Source organism: Electrophorus electricus, chromosome 13, assembly GCF_041902795.1.
Source record: "Electrophorus electricus isolate QZ-2024a chromosome 13, ASM4190279v1, whole genome shotgun sequence".
NCBI lineage: Eukaryota > Metazoa > Chordata > Actinopteri > Gymnotiformes > Gymnotidae > Electrophorus > Electrophorus electricus.
In genome coordinates, this window is record NC_137509.1 from 22,028,441 (window position 1) to 22,044,378 (window position 15,938).

At 36.8% G+C, this 15,938-nt stretch overlaps 7 non-coding genes and 13 pseudogenes across 7 annotated transcripts; all 20 read left to right on the forward strand.

The window, feature by feature from the left end:
* The first annotated feature begins 3 nt into the window (after positions 1-3).
* On the forward strand, positions 4-122 carry LOC145647596 (5S ribosomal RNA; annotated as a pseudogene).
* A 791-nt stretch (positions 123-913) lies between these two features.
* Positions 914-1,032, forward strand: LOC145646877 (5S ribosomal RNA). Its single transcript, XR_014116238.1, has one exon. It is a non-coding gene; the product is annotated as a 5S ribosomal RNA (ribosomal RNA).
* A 446-nt stretch (positions 1,033-1,478) lies between these two features.
* On the forward strand, positions 1,479-1,597 carry LOC145650336 (5S ribosomal RNA; annotated as a pseudogene).
* Positions 1,598-2,387: 790 nt separating this feature from the next.
* On the forward strand, positions 2,388-2,506 carry LOC145646888 (5S ribosomal RNA). The gene has a single exon (XR_014116240.1). It is a non-coding gene; the product is annotated as a 5S ribosomal RNA (ribosomal RNA).
* Positions 2,507-2,952: 446 nt separating this feature from the next.
* On the forward strand, positions 2,953-3,071 carry LOC145647598 (5S ribosomal RNA; annotated as a pseudogene).
* Positions 3,072-3,862: 791 nt separating this feature from the next.
* LOC145646899 (5S ribosomal RNA) lies at positions 3,863-3,981 on the forward strand. Its single transcript, XR_014116241.1, has one exon. It is a non-coding gene; the product is annotated as a 5S ribosomal RNA (ribosomal RNA).
* A 446-nt stretch (positions 3,982-4,427) lies between these two features.
* LOC145650337 (5S ribosomal RNA) lies at positions 4,428-4,546 on the forward strand (annotated as a pseudogene).
* A 1,105-nt stretch (positions 4,547-5,651) lies between these two features.
* On the forward strand, positions 5,652-5,770 carry LOC145644080 (5S ribosomal RNA; annotated as a pseudogene).
* Positions 5,771-6,122: 352 nt separating this feature from the next.
* On the forward strand, positions 6,123-6,241 carry LOC145643963 (5S ribosomal RNA; annotated as a pseudogene).
* Positions 6,242-7,032: 791 nt separating this feature from the next.
* LOC145646910 (5S ribosomal RNA) lies at positions 7,033-7,151 on the forward strand. The gene has a single exon (XR_014116242.1). It is a non-coding gene; the product is annotated as a 5S ribosomal RNA (ribosomal RNA).
* A 446-nt stretch (positions 7,152-7,597) lies between these two features.
* LOC145647599 (5S ribosomal RNA) lies at positions 7,598-7,716 on the forward strand (annotated as a pseudogene).
* Positions 7,717-8,507: 791 nt separating this feature from the next.
* LOC145646921 (5S ribosomal RNA) lies at positions 8,508-8,626 on the forward strand. The gene has a single exon (XR_014116243.1). It is a non-coding gene; the product is annotated as a 5S ribosomal RNA (ribosomal RNA).
* Positions 8,627-9,072: 446 nt separating this feature from the next.
* On the forward strand, positions 9,073-9,191 carry LOC145647600 (5S ribosomal RNA; annotated as a pseudogene).
* Positions 9,192-9,982: 791 nt separating this feature from the next.
* Positions 9,983-10,101, forward strand: LOC145646933 (5S ribosomal RNA). The gene has a single exon (XR_014116245.1). It is a non-coding gene; the product is annotated as a 5S ribosomal RNA (ribosomal RNA).
* Positions 10,102-10,768: 667 nt separating this feature from the next.
* On the forward strand, positions 10,769-10,887 carry LOC145646936 (5S ribosomal RNA; annotated as a pseudogene).
* Positions 10,888-11,239: 352 nt separating this feature from the next.
* Positions 11,240-11,358, forward strand: LOC145650190 (5S ribosomal RNA; annotated as a pseudogene).
* Positions 11,359-12,024: 666 nt separating this feature from the next.
* Positions 12,025-12,143, forward strand: LOC145649460 (5S ribosomal RNA; annotated as a pseudogene).
* A 791-nt stretch (positions 12,144-12,934) lies between these two features.
* Positions 12,935-13,053, forward strand: LOC145649461 (5S ribosomal RNA; annotated as a pseudogene).
* Positions 13,054-14,378: 1,325 nt separating this feature from the next.
* Positions 14,379-14,497, forward strand: LOC145644092 (5S ribosomal RNA; annotated as a pseudogene).
* A 1,106-nt stretch (positions 14,498-15,603) lies between these two features.
* Positions 15,604-15,722, forward strand: LOC145649849 (5S ribosomal RNA). The gene has a single exon (XR_014116631.1). It is a non-coding gene; the product is annotated as a 5S ribosomal RNA (ribosomal RNA).
* Positions 15,723-15,938: the final 216 nt, after the last annotated feature.

A 15,938-nucleotide genomic window follows, 5' to 3' on the forward strand; every position in this document is an offset into this window, starting at 1 on the left:
AAGGCTTACGGCCACACCAGCTTGAGAACGCCCAATCTCATCTGACCTTGGAAGCTAAGCAAGTTTGGGCCTGTATAGTACTGAGGTGGGACCCTACCTAGGAATACCAGGTGCTGTAAGCTTTTCTTGCATCACTTTAATTTACTTTCAAGCTGACATGCTCAAATGTGAAGTGCAGTGATTAATAAAAAAAACTATCTGTTAGCACCTGGGAATAGCCGATGCTGTAAGTTTTTTTTGCATCACTTTCATTTACTCTCCAACTCACATGCCTGAATGTGAAGTGCAGTGATTCATCAAAAAACTATCTGTTAGCACCTTGGACTACGAGATGCTGTAAGCTTCTCTTGCATCACTTTAATTTACTGTCAAGATGACATGCTAAGATGTGAAATGCAGTGATTAATTAAAAAAACTATCTGTTAGCACCTGGGAATAGCAGATGCTGTAAGTTTTTGTTGCATCACTTTACTTTAATCTGCAACTGACAAGCTTGTATGTGAAGTGTACAGATTAAATAGAAATATTTTAGTACCAGGGAATAGCAGGTGCTGTAAGATTGCATTGCATCCCTTTAATTTATGTTCAAGCTATCATGTTCAAATTTGAAGTGCAGTGAATAATTAACTCAAACTAGCTGTTAGCACCTGGGAATAGCAGATGCTGTAAGTTTTTTTTGCATCACTTTCATTTACTCTCCAACTCACATGCCTGAATGTGAAGTGCAGTGATTCATCAAAAAACTGTCTGTTAGTGCCTCCGTATACCAGATGTTGTAAGCTTTTATTGCATCATTTAATTTACATTCAAGATAACATTCTAGAATGTCAATTGCAGGGATTAATAAAAAAAATTGTCACATTGGTCTTTGATCATATTTGCTATGATTAGGCAATTTGAGTAAGTGTTTAAGGCTTACGGCCATACCAGCTTGAGAATGCCCAATCTCATCTGACCTTGGAAGCTAAGCAAGTTTGGGCCTGGATAGTACTGAGGTGGGACCCTACCTAGGAATACCAGGTGCTGTAAGCTTTTCTTGCATCACTTTAATTTACTGTCAAGATGACATGCTAGGATGTGAAATGCAGTGATTAATTAAAAAAACTATCTGTTAGCACCTGGGAATAGCAGATGCTGTAAGTTTTTGTTGCATCACTTTACTTTAATCTGCAACTGACAAGCTTGTATGTGAAGTGTACAGATTAAATAGAAATATTTTAGTACCAGGGAATAGCAGGTGCTGTAAGATTGTATTGCATCCCTTTAATTTATGTTCAAGCTATCATGTTCAAATTTGAAGTGCAGTGAATAATTAGTGCCTCCGTATACCAGCTCCGTATTGTAAGCCTTTATTGCATCATTTAATTACATTCAAGATAACATTCTAGAATGTCAAGTGCAGGGATTAATAAAAAAAATTGTCAGATTGGTCTTTGATCATATTTGCTATGATTAGGCAATTTGAGTAAGCATATAAGGCTTACGGCCACACCAGCTTGAGAACGCCCAATCTCATCTGACCTTGGAAGCTAAGCAAGTTTGGTCCTGGATAGTACTGAGGTGGGACCCTACCTAGGGACACCAGGTGCTGTAAGCTTTTCTTGCATCACTTTAATTTACTTTCAAGCTGACATGCTCAAATGTGAAGTGCAGTGATTAATAAAAAAATCTATCTGTTAGCACCTGGGAATAGCCGATGCTGTAAGTTTTTTTTGCATCACTTTCATTTACTCTCCAACTCACATGCCTGAATGTGAAGTGCAGTGATTCATCAAAAACTATCTGTTAGCACCTTGGACTACGAGATGCTGTAAGCTTCTCTTGAATCACTTTAATTTACTGTCAAGATGACATGCTAGGATGTGAAATGCAGTGATTAATTAAAAAAACTATCTGTTAGCACCTGGGAATAGCAGATGCTGTAAGTTTTTGTTGCATCACTTTACTTTAATCTGCAACTGACAAGCTTGTATGTGAAGTGTACAGATTAAATAGAAATATTTTAGTACCAGGGAATAGCAGGTGCTGTAAGATTGTATTGCATCCCTTTAATTTATGTTCAAGCTATCATGTTCAAATTTGAAGTGCAGTGAATAATTAACTCAAACTATCTGTTAGCACCTGGGAATAGCAGATGCTGTAAGTTTTTTTTGCATCACTTTCATTTACTCTCCAACTCACATGCCTGAATGTGAAGTGCAGTGATTCATCAAAAAACTGTCTGTTAGTGCCTCCGTATACCAGATGTTGTAAGCTTTTATTGCATCATTTAATTTACATTCAAGATAACATTCTAGAATGTCAATTGCAGGGATTAATAAAAAAAATTGTCAGATTGGTCTTTGATCATATTTGCTATGATTAGGCAATTTGAGTAAGTTGTTAAGGCTTACGGCCATACCAGCTTGAGAATGCCCAATCTCATCTGACCTTGGAAGCTAAGCAAGTTTGGGCCTGGATAGTACTGAGGTGGGACCCTACCTAGGAATACCAGGTGCTGTAAGCTTTTCTTGCATCACTTTAATTTACTGTCAAGATGACATGCTAGGATGTGAAATGCAGTGATTAATTAAAAAAACTATCTGTTAGCACCTGGGAATAGCAGATGCTGTAAGTTTTTGTTGCATCACTTTACTTTAATCTGCAACTGACAAGCTTGTATGTGAAGTGTACAGATTAAATAGAAATATTTTAGTACCAGGGAATAGCAGGTGCTGTAAGATTGTATTGCATCCCTTTAATTTATGTTCAGGCATTCATGTTCAAATTTGAAGTGCAGTGAATAATTAGTGCCTCCGTATACCAGCTCCGTATTGTAAGCTTTTATTGCATCATTTAATTACATTCAAGATAACATTCTAGAATGTCAAGTGCAGGGATTAATAAAAAAAATTGTCAGATTGGTCTTTGATGATATTTGCTATGATTAGGCAAGTTGAGTAAGAGTATAAGGCTTACGGCCACACCAGCTTGAGAACGCCCAATCTCATCTGACCTTGGAAGCTAAGCAAGTTTGGGCCTGTATAGTACTGAGGTGGGACCCTACCTAGGAATACCAGGTGCTGTAAGCTTTTCTTGCATCACTTTAATTTACTTTCAAGCTGACATGCTCAAATGTGAAGTGCAGTGATTAATAAAAAAAACTATCTGTTAGCACCTGGGAATAGCCGATGCTGTAAGTTTTTTTTGCATCACTTTCATTTACTCTCCAACTCACATGCCTGAATGTGAAGTGCAGTGATTCATCAAAAAACTATCTGTTAGCACCTTGGACTACGAGATGCTGTAAGCTTCTCTTGCATCACTTTAATTTACTGTCAAGATGACATGCTAAGATGTGAAATGCAGTGATTAATTAAAAAAACTATCTGTTAGCACCTGGGAATAGCAGATGCTGTAAGTTTTTGTTGCATCACTTTACTTTAATCTGCAACTGACAAGCTTGTATGTGAAGTGTACAGATTAAATAGAAATATTTTAGTACCAGGGAATAGCAGGTGCTGTAAGATTGCATTGCATCCCTTTAATTTATGTTCAAGCTATCATGTTCAAATTTGAAGTGCAGTGAATAATTAACTCAAACTAGCTGTTAGCACCTGGGAATAGCAGATGCTGTAAGTTTTTTTTGCATCACTTTCATTTACTCTCCAACTCACATGCCTGAATGTGAAGTGCAGTGATTCATCAAAAAACTGTCTGTTAGTGCCTCCGTATACCAGATGTTGTAAGCTTTTATTGCATCATTTAATTTACATTCAAGATAACATTCTAGAATGTCAATTGCAGGGATTAATAAAAAAAATTGTCACATTGGTCTTTGATCATATTTGCTATGATTAGGCAATTTGAGTAAGTGTTTAAGGCTTACGGCCATACCAGCTTGAGAATGCCCAATCTCATCTGACCTTGGAAGCTAAGCAAGTTTGGGCCTGGATAGTACTGAGGTGGGACCCTACCTAGGAATACCAGGTGCTGTAAGCTTTTCTTGCATCACTTTAATTTACTGTCAAGATGACATGCTAGGATGTGAAATGCAGTGATTAATTAAAAAAACTATCTGTTAGCACCTGGGAATAGCAGATGCTGTAAGTTTTTGTTGCATCACTTTACTTTAATCTGCAACTGACAAGCTTGTATGTGAAGTGTACAGATTAAATAGAAATATTTTAGTACCAGGGAATAGCAGGTGCTGTAAGATTGTATTGCATCCCTTTAATTTATGTTCAAGCTATCATGTTCAAATTTGAAGTGCAGTGAATAATTAGTGCCTCCGTATACCAGCTCCGTATTGTAAGCCTTTATTGCATCATTTAATTACATTCAAGATAACATTCTAGAATGTCAAGTGCAGGGATTAATAAAAAAAATTGTCAGATTGGTCTTTGATCATATTTGCTATGATTAGGCAATTTGAGTAAGCATATAAGGCTTACGGCCACACCAGCTTGAGAACGCCCAATCTCATCTGACCTTGGAAGCTAAGCAAGTTTGGTCCTGGATAGTACTGAGGTGGGACCCTACCTAGGGACACCAGGTGCTGTAAGCTTTTCTTGCATCACTTTAATTTACTTTCAAGCTGACATGCTCAAATGTGAAGTGCAGTGATTAATAAAAAAATCTATCTGTTAGCACCTGGGAATAGCCGATGCTGTAAGTTTTTTTTGCATCACTTTCATTTACTCTCCAACTCACATGCCTGAATGTGAAGTGCAGTGATTCATCAAAAACTATCTGTTAGCACCTTGGACTACGAGATGCTGTAAGCTTCTCTTGAATCACTTTAATTTACTGTCAAGATGACATGCTAGGATGTGAAATGCAGTGATTAATTAAAAAAACTATCTGTTAGCACCTGGGAATAGCAGATGCTGTAAGTTTTTGTTGCATCACTTTACTTTAATCTGCAACTGACAAGCTTGTATGTGAAGTGTACAGATTAAATAGAAATATTTTAGTACCAGGGAATAGCAGGTGCTGTAAGATTGTATTGCATCCCTTTAATTTATGTTCAAGCTATCATGTTCAAATTTGAAGTGCAGTGAATAATTAACTCAAACTATCTGTTAGCACCTGGGAATAGCAGATGCTGTAAGTTTTTTTTGCATCACTTTCATTTACTCTCCAACTCACATGCCTGAATGTGAAGTGCAGTGATTCATCAAAAAACTATATGTTAGCACCTTGGACTACGAGATGCTGTAAGCTTCTCTTGCATCACTTTAATTTACTGTCAAGATGACATGCTAGGATGTGAAATGCAGTGATTAATTAAAAAAACTATCTGTTAGCACCTGGGAATAGCAGATGCTGTAAGTTTTTGTTGCATCACTTTACTTTAATCTGCAACTGACAAGCTTGTATGTGAAGTGTACAGATTAAATAGAAATATTTTAGTACCAGGGAATAGCAGGTGCTGTAAGATTGTATTGCATCCCTTTAATTTATGTTCAAGCTATCATGTTCAAATTTGAAGTGCAGTGAATAATTAGTGCCTCCGTATACCAGCTCCGTATTGTAAGCTTTTATTGCATCATTTAATTACATTCAAGATAACATTCTAGAATGTCAAGTGCAGGGATTAATAAAAAAAATTGTCAGATTGGTCTTTGATCATATTTGCTATGATTAGGCAATTTGAGTAAGCGTATAAGGCTTACGGCCACACCAGCTTGAGAACGCCCAATCTCATCTGAGCTTGGAAGCTAAGCAAGTTTGGGCCTGGATAGTACTGAGGTGGGACCCTACCTAGGAATACCAGGTGCTGTAAGCTTTTCTTGCATCACTTTAATTTACTTTCAAGCTGACATGTTCAAATGTGAAGTGCAGTGATTAATAAAAAAAACTATCTGTTAGCACCTGGGAATAGCCGATGCTGTAAGTTTTTTTTGCATCACTTTCATTTACTCTCTAACTCACATGCCTGAATGTGAAGTGCAGTGATTCATCAAAAAACTGTCTGTTAGTGCCTCCGTATACCAGATGTTGTAAGCTTTTATTGCATCATTTAATTTACATTCAAGATAACATTCTAGAATGTCAATTGCAGGGATTAATAAAAAAAATTGTCAGATTGGTCTTTGATCATATTTGCTATGATTAGGCAATTTGAGTAAGTGTTTAAGACTTACAGCCATACCAGCTTGAGAATGCCCAATCTCCTCTGACCTTGGAAGCTAAGCAAGTTTGGGCCTGGATAGTACTGAGGTGGGACCCTACCTATGTATACCAGGTGCTGTAAGCTTTTCTTGCATCACTTTAATTTACTTTCAAGCTGACATGCTCAAATGTGAAGTGCAGTGATTAATAAAAAAAACTATCTGTTAGCACCTGGGAATAGCCGATGCTGTAAGTTTTTTTTGCATCACTTTCATTTACTCTCCAACTCACATGCCTGAATGTGAAGTGCAGTGATTCATCAAAAAACTATCTGTTAGCACCTTGGACTACGAGATGCTGTAAGCTTCTCTTGCATCACTTTAATTTACTGTCAAGATGACATGCTAAGATGTGAAATGCAGTGATTAATTAAAAAAACTATCTGTTAGCACCTGGGAATAGCAGATGCTGTAAGTTTTTGTTGCATCACTTTACTTTAATCTGCAACTGACAAGCTTGTATGTGAAGTGTACAGATTAAATAGAAATATTTTAGTACCAGGGAATAGCAGGTGCTGTAAGACTGCATTGCATCCCTTTAATTTATGTTCAAGCTATCATGTTCAAATTTGAAGTGCAGTGAATAATTAACTCAAACTATCTGTTAGCACCTGGGAATAGCAGATGCTGTAAGTTTTTTTTGCATCACTTTCATTTACTCTCCAACTCACATGCCTGAATGTGAAGTGCAGTGATTCATCAAAAAACTGTCTGTTAGTGCCTCCGTATACCAGATGTTGTAAGCTTTTATTGCATCATTTAATTTACATTCAAGATAACATTCTAGAATGTCAATTGCAGGGATTAATAAAAAAAATTGTCAGATTGGTCTTTGATCATATTTGCTATGATTAGGCAATTTGAGTAAGTGTTTAAGGCTTACGGCCATACCAGCTTGAGAATGCCCAATCTCATCTGACCTTGGAAGCTAAGCAAGTTTGGGCCTGGATAGTACTGAGGTGGGACCCTACCTAGGAATACCAGGTGCTGTAAGCTTTTCTTGCATCACTTTAATTTACTGTCAAGATGACATGCTAGGATGTGAAATGCAGTGATTAATTAAAAAAACTATCTGTTAGCACCTGGGAATAGCAGATGCTGTAAGTTTTTGTTGCATCACTTTACTTTAATCTGCAACTGACAAGCTTGTATGTGAAGTGTACAGATTAAATAGAAATATTTTAGTACCAGGGAATAGCAGGTGCTGTAAGATTGTATTGCATCCCTTTAATTTATGTTCAGGCTATCATGTTCAAATTTGAAGTGCAGTGAATAATTAGTGCCTCCGTATACCAGCTCCGTATTGTAAGCTTTTATTGCATCATTTAATTACATTCAAGATAACATTCTAGAATGTCAAGTGCAGGGATTAATAAAAAAAATTGTCAGATTGGTCTTTGATGATATTTGCTATGATTAGGCAAGTTGAGTAAGAGTATAAGGCTTACGGCCACACCAGCTTGAGAACGCCCAATCTCATCTGACCTTGGAAGCTAAGCAAGTTTGGGCCTGTATAGTACTGAGGTGGGACCCTACCTAGGAATACCAGGTGCTGTAAGCTTTTCTTGCATCACTTTAATTTACTTTCAAGCTGACATGCTCAAATGTGAAGTGCAGTGATTAATAAAAAAAACTATCTGTTAGCACCTGGGAATAGCCGATGCTGTAAGTTTTTTTTGCATCACTTTCATTTACTCTCCAACTCACATGCCTGAATGTGAAGTGCAGTGATTCATCAAAAAACTATCTGTTAGCACCTTGGACTACGAGATGCTGTAAGCTTCTCTTGCATCACTTTAATTTACTGTCAAGATGACATGCTAAGATGTGAAATGCAGTGATTAATTAAAAAAACTATCTGTTAGCACCTGGGAATAGCAGATGCTGTAAGTTTTTGTTGCATCACTTTACTTTAATCTGCAACTGACAAGCTTGTATGTGAAGTGTACAGATTAAATAGAAATATTTTAGTACCAGGGAATAGCAGGTGCTGTAAGATTGCATTGCATCCCTTTAATTTATGTTCAAGCTATCATGTTCAAATTTGAAGTGCAGTGAATAATTAACTCAAACTAGCTGTTAGCACCTGGGAATAGCAGATGCTGTAAGTTTTTTTTGCATCACTTTCATTTACTCTCCAACTCACATGCCTGAATGTGAAGTGCAGTGATTCATCAAAAAACTGTCTGTTAGTGCCTCCGTATACCAGATGTTGTAAGCTTTTATTGCATCATTTAATTTACATTCAAGATAACATTCTAGAATGTCAATTGCAGGGATTAATAAAAAAAATTGTCACATTGGTCTTTGATCATATTTGCTATGATTAGGCAATTTGAGTAAGTGTTTAAGGCTTACGGCCATACCAGCTTGAGAATGCCCAATCTCATCTGACCTTGGAAGCTAAGCAAGTTTGGGCCTGGATAGTACTGAGGTGGGACCCTACCTAGGAATACCAGGTGCTGTAAGCTTTTCTTGCATCACTTTAATTTACTGTCAAGATGACATGCTAGGATGTGAAATGCAGTGATTAATTAAAAAAACTATCTGTTAGCACCTGGGAATAGCAGATGCTGTAAGGTTTTGTTGCATCACTTTACTTTAATCTGCAACTGATCAGCTTGTATGTGAAGTGTACAGATTAAATAGAAATATTTTAGTACCAGGGAATAGCAGGTGCTGTAAGATTGTATTGCATCCCTTTAATTTATGTTCAAGCTATCATGTTCAAATTTGAAGTGCAGTGAATAATTAGTGCCTCCGTATACCAGCTCCGTATTGTAAGCTTTTATTGCATCATTTAATTACATTCAAGATAACATTCTAGAATGTCAAGTGCAGGGATTAATAAAAAAAATTGTCAGATTGGTCTTTGATGATATTTGCTATGATTAGGCAATTTGAGTAAGAGTATAAGGCTTACGGCCACACCAGCTTGAGAACGCCCAATCTCATCTGACCTTGGAAGCTAAGCAAGTTTGGGCCTGTATAGTACTGAGGTGGGACCCTACCTAGGAATACCAGGTGCTGTAAGCTTTTCTTGCATCACTTTAATTTACTTTCAAGCTGACATGCTCAAATGTGAAGTGCAGTGATTAATAAAAAAAACTATCTGTTAGCACCTGGGAATACCCGATGCTGTAAGTTTTTTTTGCATCACTTTCATTTACTCTCCAACTCACATGCCTGAATGTGAAGTGCAGTGATTCATCAAAAAACTATCTGTTAGCACCTTGGACTACGAGATGCTGTAAGCTTCTCTTGCATCACTTTAATTTACTGTCAAGATGACATGCTAAGATGTGAAATGCAGTGATTAATTAAAAAAACTATCTGTTAGCACCTGGGAATAGCAGATGCTGTAAGTTTTTGTTGCATCACTTTACTTTAATCTGCAACTGACAAGCTTGTATGTGAAGTGTACAGATTAAATAGAAATATTTTAGTACCAGGGAATAGCAGGTGCTGTAAGACTGCATTGCATCCCTTTAATTTATGTTCAAGCTATCATGTTCAAATTTGAAGTGCAGTGAATAATTAACTCAAACTATCTGTTAGCACCTGGGAATAGCAGATGCTGTAAGTTTTTTTTGCATCACTTTCATTTACTCTCCAACTCACATGCCTGAATGTGAAGTGCAGTGATTCATCAAAAAACTGTCTGTTAGTGCCTCCGTATACCAGATGTTGTAAGCTTTTATTGCATCATTTAATTTACATTCAAGATAACATTCTAGAATGTCAATTGCAGGGATTAATAAAAAAAATTGTCAGATTGGTCTTTGATCATATTTGCTATGATTAGGCAATTTGAGTAAGTGTTTAAGGCTTACGGCCATACCAGCTTGAGAATGCCCAATCTCATCTGACCTTGGAAGCTAAGCAAGTTTGGGCCTGGATAGTACTGAGGTGGGACCCTACCTAGGAATACCAGGTGCTGTAAGCTTTTCTTGCATCACTTTAATTTACTGTCAAGATGACATGCTAGGATGTGAAATGCAGTGATTAATTAAAAAAACTATCTGTTAGCACCTGGGAATAGCAGATGCTGTAAGTTTTTTTTGCATCACTTTCATTTACTCTCCAACTCACATGCCTGAATGTGAAGTGCAGTAAATCATCAAAAAACTGTCTGTTAGCACCTTGGACTACGAGATGCTGTAAGCTTCTCTTGCATCACTTTAATTTACTGTCAAGATGACATGCTAAGATGTGAAATGCAGTGATTAATTAAAAAAACTATCTGTTAGCACCTGGGAATAGCAGATGCTGTAAGTTTTTGTTGCATCACTTTACTTTAATCTGCAACTGACAAGCTTGTATGTGAAGTGTACAGATTAAATAGAAATATTTTAGTACCAGGGAATAGCAGGTGCTGTAAGATTGTATTGCATCCCTTTAATTTATGTTCAAGCTATCATGTTCAAATTTGAAGTGCAGTGAATAATTAGTGCCTCCGTATACCAGCTCCGTATTGTAAGCTTTTATTGCATCATTTAATTACATTCAAGATAACATTCTAGAATGTCAAGTGCAGGGATTAATAAAAAAAATTGTCAGATTGGTCTTTGATCATATTTGCTATGATTAGGCAATTTGAGTAAGCGTATAAGGCTTACGGCCACACCAGCTTGAGAACGCCCAATCTCATTTGACCTTGGAAGCTAAGCAAGTTTGGGCCTGGATAGTACTGAGGTGGGACCCTACCTAGGAATACCAGGTGCTGTAAGCTTTTCTTGCATCACTTTAATTTACTTTCAAGCTGACATGCTCAAATGTGAAGTGCAGTGATTAATAAAAAAAACTATCTGTTAGCACCTGGGAATAGCCGATGCTCTAAGTTTTTTTTGCATCACTTTCATTTACTCTCCAACTCACATGCCTGAATGTGAAGTGCAGTGATTCATCAAAAAACTGTCTGTTAGTGCCTCCGTATACCAGATGTTGTAAGCTTTTATTGCATCATTTAATTTACATTCAAGATAACATTCTAGAATGTCAATTGCAGGGATTAATAAAAAAAATTGTCAGATTGGTCTTTGATCATATTTGCTATGATTAGGCAATTTGAGTAAGTGTTTAAGGCTTACAGCCATACCAGCTTGAGAATGCCCAATCTCCTCTGATCTTGGAAGCTAAGCAAGTTTGGGCCTGGATAGTACTGAGGTGGGACCCTACCTATGTATACCAGGTGCTGTAAGCTTTTCTTGCATCACTTTAATTTACTTTCAAGCTGACATGCTCAAATGTGAAGTGCAATGATTAATAAAAAAAACTATCTGTTAGCACCTGGGAATAGCCGATGCTGTAAGTTTTTTTTGCATCACTTTCATTTACTCTCCAACTCACATGCCTGAATGTGAAGTGCAGTGATTCATCAAAAACTATCTGTTAGCACCTTGGACTACGAGATGCTGTAAGCTTCTCTTGAATCACTTTAATTTACTGTCAAGATGACATGCTAGGATGTGAAATGCAGTGATTAATTAAAAAAACTATCTGTTAGCACCTGGGAATAGCAGATGCTGTAAGTTTTTGTTGCATCACTTTACTTTAATCTGCAACTGACAAGCTTGTATGTGAAGTGTACAGATTAAATAGAAATATTTTAGTACCAGGGAATAGCAGGTGCTGTAAGATTGTATTGCATCCCTTTAATTTATGTTCAAGCTATCATGTTCAAATTTGAAGTGCAGTGAATAATTAGTGCCTCCGTATACCAGCTCCGTATTGTAAGCCTTTATTGCATCATTTAATTACATTCAAGATAACATTCTAGAATGTCAATTGCAGGGATTAATAAAAAAAATTGTCAGATTGGTCTTTGATCATATTTGCTATGATTAGGCAATTTGAGTAAGTGTTTAAGGCTTACGGCCATACCAGCTTGAGAATGCCCAATCTCATCTGACCTTGGAAGCTAAGCAAGTTTGGGCCTGGATAGTACTGAGGTGGGACCCTACCTATGTATACCAGGTGCTGTAAGCTTTTCTTGCATCATTTTAATTTACTTTCAAGCTGACATGCTCAAATGTGAAGTGCAATGATTAATAAAAAAAACTATCTGTTAGCACCTGGGAATAGCCGATGCTATAAGTTTTTTTTGCATCACTTTCATTTACTCTCCAACTCACATGCCTGAATGTGAAGTGCAGTGATTCATCAAAAAACTATATGTTAGCACCTTGGACTACGAGATGCTGTAAGCTTCTCTTGCATCACTTTAATTTACTGTCAAGATGACATGCTAGGATGTGAAATGCAGTGATTAATTAAAAAAACTATCTGTTAGCACCTGGGAATAGCAGATGCTGTAAGTTTTTGTTGCATCACTTTACTTTAATCTGCAACTGACAAGCTTGTATGTGCAGTGTACAGATTAAATAGAAATATTTTAGTACCAGGGAATAGCAGGTGCTGTAAGATTGTATTGCATCCCTTTAATTTATGTTCAAGCTATCATGTTCAAATTTGAAGTGCAGTGAATAATTAACTCAAACTATCTGTTAGCACCTGGGAATAGCAGATGCTGTAAGTTTTTTTTGCATCACTTTCATTTACTCTCCAACTCACATGCCTGAATGTGAAGTGCAGTGATTCATCAAAAAACTGTCTGTTAGTGCCTCCGTATACCAGATGTTGTAAACTTTTATTGCATCATTTAATTTACATTCAAGATAACATTCTAGAATGTCAATTGCAGGGATTAATAAAAAAAATTGTCAGATTGGTCTTTGATCATATTTGCTATGATTAGGCAATTTGAGTAATTGTTTAAGGCTTACGGCCATACCAGCTTGAGAATGCCCAATCTCATCTGACCTTGGAAGCTAAGCAAGTTTGGGCCTGGATAGTACTGAGGTGGGACCCTACCTATGTATACCAGGTGCTGTAAGCTTTTCTTGCATCATTTTAATTTACTTTCAAGCTGACATGCTCAAATGTGAAGTGCAATGATTAATAAAAAAAACTATCTGTTAGCACCTGGGAATAGCAGATGCTGTAAGTTTTTGTTGCATCACTTTACTTTAATCTGCAACTGACAAGCTTGTATGTGAAGTGTACAGATTAAATAGAAATATTTTAGTACCAGGGAATAGCAGGTGCTGTAAGATTGTATTGCATCCCTTTAATTTATGTTCAAGCTATCATGTTCAAATTTGAAGTGCAGTGAATAATTAACTTAAACTATCTGTTAGCACCTGGGAATAGCAGATGCTGTAAGTTTTTTTTGCATCACTTTCATTTACTCTCCAACTCACATGCCTGAATGTGAAGTGCAGTGATTCATCAAAAAACTATATGTTAGCACCTTGGACTACGAGATGCTGTAAGCTTCTCTTGCATCACTTTAATTTACTGTCAAGATGACATGCTAGGATGTGAAATGCAGTGATTAATTAAAAAAACTATCTGTTAGCACCTGGGAATAGCAGATGCTGTAAGTTTTTGTTGCATCACTTTACTTTAATCTGCAACTGACAAGCTTGTATGTGAAGTGTACAGATTAAATAGAAATATTTTAGTACCAGGGAATAGCAGGTGCTGTAAGATTGTATTGCATCCCTTTAATTTATGTTCAAGCTATCATGTTCAAATTTGAAGTGCAGTGAATAATTAACTCAAACTATCTGTTAGCACCTGGGAATAGCAGATGCTGTAAATTTTTTTTTGCATCACTTTCATTTACTCTCCAACTCACATGCCTGAATGTGAAGTGCAGTGATTCATCAAAAAACTATATGTTAGCACCTTGGATTACGAGATGCTGTAAGCTTCTCTTGCATCACTTTAATTTACTGTCAAGATGACATGCTAGGATGTGAAATGCAGTGATTAATTAAAAAAACTATCTGTTAGCACCTGGGAATAGCAGATGCTGTAAGTTTTTGTTGCATCACTTTACTTTAATCTGCAACTGACAAGCTTGTATGTGAAGTGTACAGATTAAATAGAAATATTTTAGTACCAGGGAATAGCAGGTGCTGTAAGATTGTATTGCATCCCTTTAATTTATGTTCAAGCTATCATGTTCAAATTTGAAGTGCAGTGAATAATTAGTGCCTCCGTATACCAGCTCCGTATTGTAAGCTTTTATTGCATCATTTAATTACATTCAAGATAACATTCTAGAATGTCAAGTGCAGGGATTAATAAAAAAAATTGTCCGATTGGTCTTTGATCATATTTGCTATGATTAGGCAATTTGAGTAAGCGTATAAGGCTTACGGCCACACCAGCTTGAGAACGCCCAATCTCATCTGAGCTTGGAAGCTAAGCAAGTTTGGGCCTGGATAGTACTGAGGTGGGACCCTACCTAGGAATACCAGGTGCTGTAAGCTTTTCTTGCATCACTTTAATTTACATTCAAGCTGACATGTTCAAATGTGAAGTGCAGTGATTAATAAAAAAAACTATCTGTTAGCACCTGGGAATAGCCGATGCTGTAAGTTTTTTTTGCATCACTTTCATTTACTCTCTAACTCACATGCCTGAATGTGAAGTGCAGTGATTCATCAAAAAACTATCTGTTAGCACCTTGGACTACGAGATGCTGTAAGCTTCTCTTGCATCACTTTAATTTACTGTCAAGATGAAATGCTAAGATGTGAAATGCAGTGATTAATTAAAAAAACTATCTGTTAGCACCTGGGAATAGCAGATGCTGTAAGTTTTTGTTGCATCACTTTACTTTAATCTGCAACTGACAAGCTTGTATGTGAAGTGTACAGATTAAATAGAAATATTTTAGTACCAGGGAATAGCAGGTGCTGTAAGATTGTATTGCATCCCTTTAATTTATGTTCAAGCTATCATGTTCAAATTTGAAGTGCAGTGAATAATTAACTCAAACTATCTGTTAGCACCTGGGAATAGCAGATGCTGTAAGTTTTTTTTGCATCACTTTCATTTACTCTCCAACTCACATGCCTGAATGTGAAGTGCAGTGATTCATCAAAAAACTATATGTTAGCACCTTGGACTACGAGATGCTGTAAGCTTCTCTTGCATCACTTTAATTTACTGTCAAGATGACATGCTAGGATGTGAAATGCAGTGATTAATTAAAAAAACTATCTGTTAGCACCTGGGAATAGCAGATGCTGTAAGTTTTTGTTGCATCACTTTACTTTAATCTGCAACTGACAAGCTTGTATGTGAAGTGTACAGATTAAATAGAAATATTTTAGTACCAGGGAATAGCAGGTGCTGTAAGATTGTATTGCATCCCTTTAATTTATGTTCAAGCTATCATGTTCAAATTTGAAGTGCAGTGAATAATTAGTGCCTCCGTATACCAGCTCCGTATTGTAAGCTTTTATTGCATCATTTAATTACATTCAAGATAACATTCTAGAATGTCAAGTGCAGGGATTAATAAAAAAAATTGTCAGATTGGTCTTTGATCATATTTGCTATGATTAGGCAATTTGAGTAAGCGTATAAGGCTTACGGCCACACCAGCTTGAGAACGCCCAATCTCATCTGACCTTGGAAGCTAAGCAAGTTTGGGCCTGGATAGTACTGAGGTGGGACCCTACCTAGGAATACCAGGTGCTGTAAGCTTTTCTTGCATCACTTTAATTTACTTTCAAGCTGACATGTTCAAATGTGAAGTGCAGTGATTAATAAAAAAAACTATCTGTTAGCACCTGGGAATAGCCGATGCTGTAAGTTTTTTTTGCATCACTTTCATTTACTCTCCAACTCACATGCCTGAATGTGAAGTGCAGTGATTCATCAAAAAACTATCTGTTAGCACCTTGGACTACGAGATGCTGT